This window comes from Beta vulgaris, chromosome 2 (genome assembly GCF_026745355.1).
Source record: "Beta vulgaris subsp. vulgaris cultivar EL10 chromosome 2, EL10.2, whole genome shotgun sequence".
NCBI lineage: Eukaryota > Viridiplantae > Streptophyta > Magnoliopsida > Caryophyllales > Amaranthaceae > Beta > Beta vulgaris.
In genome coordinates, this window is record NC_079203.1 from 51,465,851 (window position 1) to 51,479,617 (window position 13,767).

Below are 13,767 nucleotides of genomic sequence, written 5' to 3' on the forward strand. Positions count from 1 at the left end.
ACACATAGGTAGACATATATTATGCACATACATTAATACACATGGCATATTTATAGGGTTTAGAGATGACATGATTGGGTCATGATACAATATAGCCACATCATAATAAAGACACGATGGAGATATATATTATTTGGCACAAAGCTATGTTGAGTCTTCATGGATTATGCATGGCACAAAGCAAATTTAGTTTATTATTAGTTGATTAGGGCTTAATCTTCAAAAAATTATATTAGCTTTGGAAACAATTAGTTATCCTATATGCTCAAAAATAAAGATTTGAATACGGCTGAGACTATACAAATCAAATTAAATTTAGGCGGTCTCTTAAAAGACCAATTGATTTATGATAAAATTTTATCAAAATCAATTTATAAACAAGTCAGTTATTTATTGAAAAACTTGATTTGATAATATATAAATTTTAAAAAACTAAATTTTATAATTTTAGTATTAGCTCTGGAAGATTTAAAATCAATACTCCTATGCCATGAACTCATAATGTAATTAATTGTATCCTAAATTTTAGGTTGATTTGTATTCGTGCATGTTCTTATCATAATAAGGGTGTGATTTATCCAACTTCTTTTTGCTCATCTGAACTTATTAGACCTTATTCTGAACCTTTTTTTGTAATAGTATCAGACCTTAGCTGATTTTTGCTTATTATATATCGCTGAACTGAATTGTTTCAAACTTATTAGATTTTATTAGTCTTAATTTAAAGTTATTTTTTCTAATAAGGACTGAAAATAAGGTGAACAGTGATGCCTTGATGCTTACATCCATACCCATGCCGATACCAACTAGCTTCTTAAGTCTAAAGCATTGTATATGCTGCTTAAGGAGAGTCGTAAAGCGCGTACAATTTGCATAAAAATAGTTCTTCAAGGCTTGAGATACAAAGCAAAGATTAGAAGTTTAACTGTCACTAGTGAAAAAAGAAAAAGAAAGAGGATGAAGTACCTATATTTGGTAAACGAAAAAGTAAATTAATCACATGTATTAATTATAATACCTCGCTCGTATGAATAGAGTAAGGCTGAGTAAGGGAGGAAACAAGGTTGGACGAGAAGATAGGCATATATGACTATATATAAATAATATAATTGGGACTTACTAGCCTACATGACACGCGAGTTCAGAGGTTGGATATAAGGCTAAACAACCCAGATGTAAATGTCCAACATATTGTTAATGAAGATTCGAACTCTGAACAATGCCCTAGAATTCGTGGTGGTACTCCAATGAGCTACCACCTCTCCTACAAATATACGAAATTATGAATACCAAAGAAACACCACTCACTATATTTGCACATAGTGACCTTGAATACTAAAGATGCATGCATGCAAGTATGCAACTATATATACAATTAAGTAAAAGATGGAAGATTTCTAATACAATCCTTATGTCATATGACACTACAATTCTAATATACAACTGATTAATGGTTAACAAAAAAAATGGTTTTATTTTTTTTACCGATGATATTCTTCGAAAAAGCGGCACAATATTCTTATATAACAGCAGAACAACAAATCATGATAGAGTTACGTGTTTATATAAATTTTAGAAAATTTCGCTTTCATCAATACAATGTTTTCCCACTAAGTTTTATTTTTTCTATCCATTTGGATTTTAATGAGTAGGTATATGATACATGTATGATAAAGAATTATAAGTTGAAAAGTTTTGGGCGATGTACATCTAAAAATCCATCCATTTGCACGAGTGCCAGTGTGTTGTTGGTTTGTGCTTCACTGTCCCACTGACTTTTGTTGATAAATTTCGCCCCCACAAAACCAAACCCAACCCCCCTCGCTTCCCTTTGTGAGGTGAGCTATAGCTAATTAGCAATTGTCCAAGGGAGTCACCATATTGTATTCATTTCCAATACTTCTCCCTTATCCCCTTTCCCTTTCATGCTTGTGCATCATTTTGGCTTTAGATGGATCATTTTGGAAAAATCTTCCTATCAAGTCCTTCTATTACCATTTATAAATTAATTATTAGCATAATTGATTGATGTGAAATATGTGATTAATTAGTGTAATAATTTTCCACGCAAGTTATGCTTTATGAAACTTTCTAGGAGATTTGTGTCGTTATTGTCTCTTACTTTGTATCTTTTTATAAAGGTAAGTACAGAGAGTTTTAGGATACCCTACTCGCGAGGGGAACTCCTAAAAGTCTGATACAATGATGGAATTTAAAGTTGAAGAGTTGCATTGATAAATTTTGAAACTAGACTGAACAAAGCAGTCAACGTTAGCTATCCAATCAGCTGCTCGGTTGGCTTCGCGATAAACATGTTATAAGTGATATGATATGGAACTTGTGCACAAGAGATTTGACATCGGCGGCTATAATATTCTAAATTTGCCATGGAATTGAAAATAGACCTTGATAGCTTTGGTAACCAACAAATTGTCTCCTTCAATTTAGATATCTTGACAATCATGTTGTAGAGTTTAGATAAGATCGTACCTTTTTGGGGTGCAGTTACTTGAGGAATGAAAACGGGTGAATTTACCGAGATTGTAAGGACATGTGTGAACTAATTCTTCCTTATAGTTGCGGATGATGATCCCAACAGCAACTCAGTTTTTGGCGACAGAGCCATCAAAATTTAGTCTATAGTGCGTTGGAGGCGGTGGGGTCCTGACCACCAGAATAATGTAATAAGAGAGGCGCTGGTTGGAGAGATGATGATAAATGGGAGAAGGAAGGTACTTGGGAGGTGACAAGAATCAAACTTGTTTTGAAGAGCCCAATCGTTATGGATAAATTTAGCTCTATAGATAATAAGGAATCTATTGAATGTGTTTGAATAATGTCTCTTACATGTATTTGGATTGTTAAGATTTCAACATTTTGATTTTGTGTATTTTTAGACTAAATTAACACTAACATCGAGTAGCTTACTGTAGTTATTTCTCTAGTTTATTATGACAAGTATAGAAAAGTATTGAAAATGTGATTTTATCTGATAATCAAATCAATTATATCACATACGCTTACTTGATACTCCATATAAGAATTCGCAAAATTGAAGAAAGAAAGAGAGAGAGAAAAAATTTGATTTAAGAAGACAACGTATATATAGACCTAACTATAGTCCAACTAGTGAGCTACCATTTAAATCCAACATATATTTAAAGAAGTTCAAACCTAATTAGAGGGTATTTTAAGTTTTTTCTCCCATAAAATGACTAGAGCCACATGTACTGTTTAGTAAATAATATTATGTTAGCAAGTTTAAACTGTTAAATGTACATATTCAACAAGATTAACAAAGGTGAGGTTCCAAATACAAAATGCAATTTTCAAGTTATTAAGGTTGTTGTGAAGCTCATGGACATATATAAGAAGAATTGCAAATGAAAGTCGCTTCCTCACAAAGACTGAGAGAGAGAAAAATAGTTGGAAGAGGCAGATTCACACAACTCTGACATATTGCCATAAAAATCCTTTACTATAAAGATTTACAATAACGTTACCAGTTACCTCAGTAACCTGAATCACACCTCATATTTTTGAACCGGCTATATTTTTGCCTAAATATTAAAAAGCTATCTTAAACTAACTCTTGTATCCTTAATTCCTTATTAGCTTTTTGAAAGTAAAAGAAGTCTAAGACTAGCAAACATGTCATGCATAATTTCGGGCTTTTAATTCTCTTTATCTCAACATCTAAACCATTAGAACTTTCAATAATTTGGTCACATTTGACAAAAGTTATGATTTGCATAAAATACAATTACACAACACCTATGTCATGCAAACACAAACTTAAATATTGTAGAACGACCATAATCATATAGTTAAATGTTTGACGGTGATCTGAGCCAAGTAAAAGGTAGACTGCAACAATGCAATTCACACTTTCCTAGGAAAATAGTGGAGAACTTTTTCCATATAAAAAAATCCTATTGCTCAGTGACTTATGCAAGTTACAATAACTTTTTTCCTTTTTCCTCTTTTTTGAATGATAAAATTTCCGTCAGTTTGCATTTATTCATCTATCATCTAGTGATGGTGCTTGGCTCGACACAAAATTAAAGTGGATGGGAGAGAAATTGAGGGGGTGGGTGGAAATTTGGCTTTTTTTAACATAAAAGATGGACTGCACGTGTGGTATGAAATGGCAGAAGTAGTAAGAAGCATTTTTGTAAGAATCTTCGTGCACTTGGTTGTTCTTATGTGAATATTATACTTGTTCTTTTATCTTATTTTTGATGAATAGCAAAGTATTTATTGGATTTCGTTCTTTGCTTTGGTTGTTGTTCCCTAATATCTTCATGCATGATTCATCTCCTGTGACCAATATATTGATATACTAATGTCTAGTTGATCTGGTTTGAAGGAAATCGGTTATTGACTTACGCCAACATTTTTCATGCCGTCACCAATAATGCAATTATGCAAATATGCAATTGGTGGGTAACTCAGCAATGTATGTAATAGAGGTGATCAAAGGTGGCATGGTTTGGAATATGTTCGGAATTGGGAATTAATAATTGATCACTCATTCTCAAACCTTTAATGTCACATAGCTCATCTCCCAACTTTTTCAAAACGAGCTTTTTGGGCCCAATAAGCTATTTCAAGGTCATGTTTGGCAATTAACAGATATATATTACCTGTTAGATAGCTGACTATAGCTGATAGCTGATTATATTAGCAAATTTGAATATTTATTTGTGTTAACTGTTTGTATAAAAGTATTTGGTAAGTAGATAATTGCTACATAGTTGTGTAAAAAGAACAATAAAAATATGTGCATAATATGTTGTTGTACCTTTTATTATTTATTAATATAATTTTCAACAATTTAGGAAATAAATGTAATTGGTTCACTCATTCCCAAACCTCTAATGTCAAAGAGCTCCTCACCTTAACTTTTTCAAATTGAGCTTTTTGCAATAAGCTAATTGAACCTCTCTTTACCAAACTTTCAAATAATTAGAGGATTGACTAGTCAAATCCTCTAATATGAGTTCAAACCTCTAATTTTGGCCCAAACCTCTCTTTACCACTAATTTTGCCTCTGTTGACAGGATTGATTTTGTGACCAGCTCTCTTTACCAAGTCATATTCTATCTTTCTGAAGTTCTTTTTTTTTTTTTATCTCTCTCTATTTATTGAGGATACTATAGTTATCCTAGTTGATATATTATCATATATGATATTATTGTTATAATAGAAGTCTAGTAGCAAGAGATATGTTTAAAGTTAATAAGATAGAACTAGGAGATCGTAGATTATCTATTATTATACAACTAGGAAAGCTAGTCGGATATATTTTATCAGATAGCGTTTAGTAAGGTTTCCAAAGAGAAATTTGACATAGTATCAAGAGTTTAGGGAGATTCTAGGGACCTTAATAATGAGAGTTTATGAGAAGGAAAATAGAGCCAAAAAGAAAGAAAAAAAAACTCTACAAGAGTTTGTGAGGGAGAGATTGAAATAAAGAGAAAACAAACCTCCATGAGAGTGTGAGAGTAGAGATTGAACCAAAAATCTTTATAAGAGTTTGTGAAGTGAAATACATAATTAAACACAAAACATATGAAAATTTGTATGATATACATGAAAAATATGATTTTTTTAGACAATCATTGTCGAGTTGAGACGAAGATTGTGTGAAAGATGATGATGCCATTATGATAACTATATCTCAAAGGACCAACTCAACCAAAAGTTTAAAGTGATGGTTGAGCGCCCCAGAATTAGTTTTATACTCTATCATCATTCCCCCTCACGCAAGAGCCCTTTGGACATGAAGTGTGGATGTAGCACAAGCCTCCCTCATACCTAACGCTAAGTATTCCACTTAGAAAGGAAGAGTTGATGAGATTTGAATTCGTATCTTTATGTCACACTTGCTCTGATACCATGTCAAATGACTAACTCAACCAAAAGTTAAGTTGATGGTTGAGGCCACAGAAATAGTTTATACTCTATCACAATACTACTCATTGATGAAATAGGAGATCATTGTTACTCTGATGAGAAGGACGAATAATGTGATATAATGATGTGGTAAAGATTTATTATAGTGTTTTATCTTTGTTATTTATTTTCTAAGCAAGAAGCGATTATTGTGAGGGATAAAGTGGTAAGATCAATTGGTTGGATAGTGTGTGTGGAGCAAGGCCATCGTTTGTGTCCAACTTTTTGTGTTAAAAAAAGAGAAATTAATTTATATTGGAGATTTGACGGATTTGGAAAGAATGGTGTTTCCGATTAACTAATATATGTGACAAGAGGTTCGAAAAAATGGTGTCCATGATATGAAATACTTGACGGGTTTGAAAATAATGACGTTCTCGTTCGATTGATATATGTATCAAGAGGTTTAAAAAGAATGGGGTCCCTCGCAGACAAATTTAACAGGTTCGAAAGAATGACGTTCCTACTATTTGACAGGTGATCGATGGATTCAAAAAGATTTAACATTTTCATCATCAAGAAAAAAGAAAAAAATGTTCAAGCCAACATCACCATTTTTTGCATCTCGACTCCAATAAAGACGAGGAAGTTCCCCTTCATCCAAATTGGTGCTATAATAGAAGATTTTTTTTTTTACTATTCCAATCGTACCGATGTTGAGGATTCCATAGTTATACTAGTTAATAGATTATCATATACATATGATAGATAGATTATCTATTATACAACGAGTATAGGCTGCTCCCGCCATAGAGGAGTGCAAATTCACTTTACAAAATCCATGAGGTTTCACGTTAAAATTATATGGCAATAAGTGGAGTTGTCCTTTAGTCTTATAAAGTGGACACATCTCATATATTTCTTTAATGTGGGATACACATCCCAACACTATTTCTATCATCACCTTGGATTTTGTGCAAAAGGAAACAATGCAAGTAATAAAGAATGGATAAAGGCTTTAACAAAGTGTGATACAAGATGGGAGGGAACACAAAAAATGGATGGGTTCTAGATGATCATGAGGTCATCTAATAATTTTAATTGAGAGAGTTTTAATACTGTGATTATCAATGATTCAAAATGCAATAGTTTCGGAAGAAGGTACTCTATAGTATCTATCAAGACTCAAATATGTTGTACCATATTTGGATGACAAGCAATATACATGACAGTCTTGGAGAGGAAGGTTGAAAGATCTGATGATGTAACGAGTAAGATAGGGAATGGCATTAAATTTCGTAACAAGCAATATGCATGAGTGCATCTGTGCATGACAGTCTTCAAGAGATAGGAACACAACTTTTTTTTTTTTTTGAGGGGTGTTATAAATAGTCCAATTCTTTGCTCCGTTTTTCCGAAAACCAAGGTAATATGAGGAGACATTAGAAACATTGTTTTTTTTTTTTTTTTGAACAGCGAAAACGTGGTTACAATCCGTGGCGGAGTCAGGATTTTCACTCAGGGATAGCATAGTATAACTAACCAAAAAACGGTTCATAATATAGAACATAATTCACGCTAACCTACACTTATAACCTTTCTAAAATTACGACACTATATTTTTATATGCTTCATAATACTATATTCTTGTAAAAACTCTACGTACCCTACTACTCTGTTGTATCCCTTATCAAGCCGGAGAATTTTAGTTCAATTTCAGTTCAATTACTCTATATAGTTAAGTTCAATTCAATTTCTCCAATCCAAAAGAGAACGGGGCCTTAGAGTTCGAGGCACCCTCAGATCTCATAGACCTCCACGCAGCTTCACTAGCGATAACTTAATTCAATATCAAGAGATTTCCCTTTGTGGTGCTTCAACCACCTCGTCCTTTTTCAGCTATTAAAGCAACCTCTTTTTTTGATAGAAATTCTAAAGCATCTTGCATCCTTACACAACCCTAATGATGGACATAGAGTAGATTTAGGAATAGATTATACGATTTAAACGAAAAGAAATTAAAAGCATACAATATATTAGGGAGGGGAGTTTAATTATCAACAAACAGCCTTGCCATAAGTGTGTGCTTCCAACCAACATATCGCAAAAAGATTCCTAGCCTTTGTTTTTGGTTCCACTATACCCCTTCCCCATGTGTTAAGGTCCCCATTGCTATTTGTTGTGTGTGCTAGTTTTTGCTTATATTGCTTGTCTTGGCTGTTGGTTTATATATTCCTTGTGCTGCTTTAATTTGCATTAACTTGTCTAAATATTTTCTTCAATTCATAGTTAATATAATTATTCTGGACTGCCCTCTTAATCTATGAAGAAGAAAAGACAGTAATAGAGCTGTAAATTAACACTATGTTATTTGTGTTTTTCATTTCCTGCTTTGCATCAAAACAAAATTACGTTAATTAGTATAGTATTATATACTTCATCCATTCTGAAATAAGTTAAACACTTCTATCTTTTATGTAAGAGTTTTTTAAGAGAAATGTTCAGAACGGACGAAGTATTAGTTTGATACTAATTTATCGTAAGACGTAAAAAATGTATACATCACAGGGCAGTCATTTTTATTAATATAGAAGCAAGTACAAGTGACCATAGTCTGGGGTTTGTATATATGACTAAGTCCAAACAAGTAAAGGGATTATTTCATTTACTCATTCATCATAAAATGACTTAGAGCAGCAAACATTAGGTTGTATTGGATATATTGACATAAAAACTTGATAGTATTTATCAAGTTATTCTTAACAAAATATCAAAACCATGTGAGGGGACATATTATATGTTTATGAAAAGGGATAAACTAAACCTATATGTGGGGTTCGTACTAGCTTGTTATTTGAGTTAACAACAAATGAAAAAATTCCCATTTGCATGTTATCTCCTCGTGGGGGGATAAAATTTTTCCAACTGTACTTTTGTGTTATACTCAAATGGATAGTTGAAAATTGCCAAATTTCTATGTGGTCCTTTTTTGCCTTTTGTTGGCTTAATTTGTGGTTTTAAACATTGGCTTTTGGCTTTTGATACTTAGGAAGGAAGCCTGGCCTATATATGTTACTTCAGTGTGTTTTTGGCTTAAAACTACGTAAAACAATTTGCCAAAGTTTTAACATCTTTTCTTCAATCTGATACATGCATGTATGTTGACTGCGGTATACATGTTGCTATACATAGTAAGGCAGCCTATACATAATACATGTTGCTTGAGTACTCTTTGTAGTCGTTTAGTGGATATCTGATCTAGTTTTACTTGGCTCTTGTATTCACCTCTTTTTGTTTCAGGGTTCCATCATATATATGACTATTTTGATGGCAATTGTTCATATTGTGCATTGGTCTACTTAACATAGGAGGATAGGAATTAGGTCATATACATTCTCCATTTTCTCCAAAATTTGCGTCCCTTTTAGTTTTATGCATAGTGCTAGCAGTTATAATTATTAGGATTATGATTCTAATGAGCTGGTATATGATTATGCGTTATATTTAGACATGTACAAAGTAAAGAAATCCGTTCAAATTTATAAGTTGGACTTTATATCACATGTAGAAAATGTGGTCTTCAATCTTAGCACATGATCGTTAAAACGTTTCCCAAGGTGGTTTCTATGTCTAAGATGTCCTAGATATGTTGCTAACTTTTTGAGTATGTATTGTATTTAGTTTTCCCTAGAATAACATACCTCTTGTAATAGGGTAAGTATAAAAATACTTCAGAAACTTATTAAACGTAAAACCTTAATAAATCTTACCGTTGTACAATAATCTTATTCTGTTAACTGTTTAAAGCATAGGGTTATCACTTACATTTATGATAGATAATTTCCTTTATGATTATGAATAAAGGGTTTATAGCTTTTCAAAATTTTGATTCCACATATACTGTAATATTAAATTAAAGCTGACTTGTGTGAAAAGGTTCAAGACTTGTCCAACGAACTTTTCTTTCATGGGATGATCAACAAACAAAATGTCAACTAAGGAATTTAATGCTTCATTAAAAGACATCTTAAATTCGTGCATGGATGTTAACCTACAAGCTACTGTGCTACCTCCTGCTTTTGCTGTCTGCATGTTTAGTGCTTACTATGAACCCTCCATCAACTACATCTGATACATCTAACTCGTCAAAATTAATGTCTTTACTTACACCTCTGTAAATGTGAGATAGTGACATTTTGCTTGTAATTCTATGATCAATCTCTTTGCATGATAATAACCCATATGTAAATGTAATGTAACTACTTGATTGATGGACCTAACTAGCTATTTTAGTACCTAACTACTGATTATTCAAAGATTTTCTTCGTCTTTTGTAAGTGTTAGTTGGTAAATCATTATATTTAATACTTTTTTAAGTATGCTAATCCAATCAACCATAACTTTCATGCTTGTTTATAAGCTTGTATCTAGAAGCACTATTAATTTTAGTGTAGTACATACATCCTTTACTTTCCAATGTGCAATTATTATTTTGTTGGTTATAAACATCTTAACATGCAAATAGAAACATAATTACGTATACAACCAAAAAAGAGGACCACCATTATGTTACGTTAAGATGGTTTGATCGAGTTTGTTTTCAATACTCATAACATATAATGGACCTAGCTAGGCTGCTCAATAGTAAGGCATAGACTCAAGGTGATTTGTAAGTTTCAAGTATGGATCTATCTTATATTCAGTTGGAAATTCGAAATTTGTAAGATGGTTATAGTTATACCTTTCCTTTTTTTTTTCCCTATATATTATAACTTTCATATACAAGCATGTACATGTACAGATATTATATATATTTTGTTTTAGATACACTCATATCTATCAACATTACGATCAAATTATAATAATCGTAATAAAAGTGAGACACACAACTGTAAAATATTAATATAGGTCAAGAACTTGGTGCAACACATCTCGTTCTTTACTGACTACACAAATCACATAATGGCCCTGAAATATCTTATGGTTGTCCCTTCCTCGGTCTACTGGACTATAAGGGACATCAAACTTAAAGTTGCATCCTTCTGTTGGTGTTTTCTTTTAAAAGTGAATCGCCAACAAGTTCAACGAGCGCATGATACAGCGCAGCTGTGTGCTAGAACTTGTTTGTTACATGTCTTAATTTCTTTGTTTATTTCCCCATTGTAAAAAAAAAAAAATAAGAACTTGGTGCAACTCCCTCATCTAGAATTACTATCAATAATATAGTTACATTCACAGTTAAAGTCATGAAGATATATATATATAAGACTTCATTTGGGAGATCTACTCCTATGCAAGATATGTAGGCCATTTAAAGTATACTATTTGTCTAAGGCCAATTTGTAGAGTGAGTATATGTTGAAACCCATGGAATGTCCACTTGTGAGTGTCCTACATTGGAGAAAGATGAGAGATTGTTACACTTTATAAGGTAGAGGAGTCACTCCTACTATCACCAATTGATTTGAGTATGAAATCTCTTTTAGGCTTATAAAGTAGACCAAATCTCTCCTCCTCCTTGTTTAGGTCACCCATGCCTGTTTCTTATTGTTTCTAAATTTAACGCTATATATAACGGGTTGCTCTACACGAAACATATAAGATATGTGCATTTTGGTAATTCTACTAGGTCTGGACTATATATTGATTATTCCTCTATATATGTTTGGTGAGCACTAATACACTCTGCATTTAACCCTTTTTTAATTCTAGTACTGCAAAACTTAATGCCGACTATGTTGCCAACTTTATTTTTGAGTTAATGGGGAAGCATCATATATCACAATCATATGACCAACTTTTGAGAAAATCTTCACTCCCATGCATTTCCTTTGTCCAATTAAGCTGTAGTTGCTTTCATTTCTTGTAATTTAACATATTATCTAACAAATTGTTTTCATTCTCTTCTTAAAGAGTAGTACAATGCCGTGAATATGGGATTCTCTGAATCATGTGATTCCATGTATATCCTCCGCGTCAACTGGGTAAGTAAGTTACAATGTTACATCAATACTAAAGCAGAAAAAAAAGTTACGTTTCCCTCCATAAAAAGAAAAAAAAGTTATGTGATTTAACATACTATTAATTTTTAGTCCCTAATTAGTGGCACCCAAAAAAAAGCTTTTGGTCTCTAATTATGCATTACAAATTTACAATAGGGTGGTTGTTTCCAAACCATGTTAGTTGGTAATTACCCTTATAATATCACGATTCACGAGCCTAAACAAAATTTACTGCAAAAACATAGGGATACCTTAGAAAATAATTAACAACCCAATTGATGAAATAATTAGTACAAATTAACTCACATGTTGATAGATATTGTCATCATATTGATAAGTGGTACTCTTTGATTGATTTCTATCTATACATGATTAAGGGAAAAAATTTAAGAGTTGTAGAAGTTAAAGGTCAATAGCAAAAGGGTTTAATAATTATTTAATGCTTAGTATATAGTACAAAAGAAGTCTTAGAAGACATTTAAGAGCAAGGGAGAGGATCTCAACTACCCAATTTTCATCTCAAGACATCCTAAAACTCTCGGAAAATATCATAATAGATAATGTTGTAATAGATTATAAATCTATTTTTGGGACTTTAACCATCAGTTTAAACTTTTGGTTGGAGTCCCAAAAATAGATCTATACTATATCATGTTGTAAGACCTATAATTGTCCGCAATGGCCCCAAAATAGTCCAATTTATAGCCTACTATCCATGCTTAGCAGACATTTTTCAGGTGGATAGCGAAAATGGGATGCATTTTTGCTTCAACTAGTATCAATGACATGGCTAAGGGGGGCCTGTTCTCCCCAGCTTATTTTCAGTTCAGTTTAATTCAGTTCAGTTCAGTTCAGTTCAGTTCAGCTGTTTTATGCCGAAGAGAACAGGTCTAATACCATCAATTATAAGAGATTATTCAACAATTTGAGTGTAATATTTTGATTTTGTCAAGAATAGAACAAAAGGACTTGGTTTTTTGTTTAATTTGAGTTGCATGAAAACAAGATACTTCATACTTGGAAGATTGTTTTCCATATCGTCGTTCATGATTAAAGCATTTTATTGAGCCCTTTTACGTTAGTTCATGGAAGAAGGGTACAATTGCTTATGCAATGGTCCTCCTTAGGATTCCTGCCCTTGCGGCCTGCATGCTCAGAGATTTATGCAATTTCAAAATCTTCCCCTTAGAAATATATCTTGGTCCTACAAAATATTTGTAGAATCTGCTTAAAATGATGGTCATAATGTTAATCTTGATTCTATAGGAGAGTATCTTAAAAGATAAAAATAAGATATATTATTTTTCTAAAAATTCATTAGCTCATGCAATTATAAAATTTACATTTAATGTGCACATAATTCAGTGAGTTGAATGTGTATAGTAACATGAATTATTTAATCTATGTGATTGATATAATATGATACTCCCTTTGTATTCTTTACTCTATTTATTTACTTACATGCAATCTTCAGTGTACGTCTTTGATCATTTATATATTGAGTCAGGCATTACTAAGAATTATGAAATGTTAATAGTCTAAATCTTACATTAAAATGAATCCAGCAAGCTAAGATCTTACATAATTATATTTTTGGACATATTAGTAATTAAACGTAGTCAAAGTTTTCCAACTTTAACTTGGATATTCTAAGTGGATAAAGTTAAAATATACAAGAGTATTGAGGGGCTATTCTCCCCAACTTATTTTCAGTTCGGTTCAGTTGCAATCAGTTCATTGTAGTTTAATCCAGTTCAGTTGCAATCAGTTCGGTTCAATTCGAATCAGTGCAGTTCCTAATTACTATTACTTATAATTTAATTCAGTTCAGTTGCAATCAGTTCAGTTGTTCTATGCCGAAAAGAAC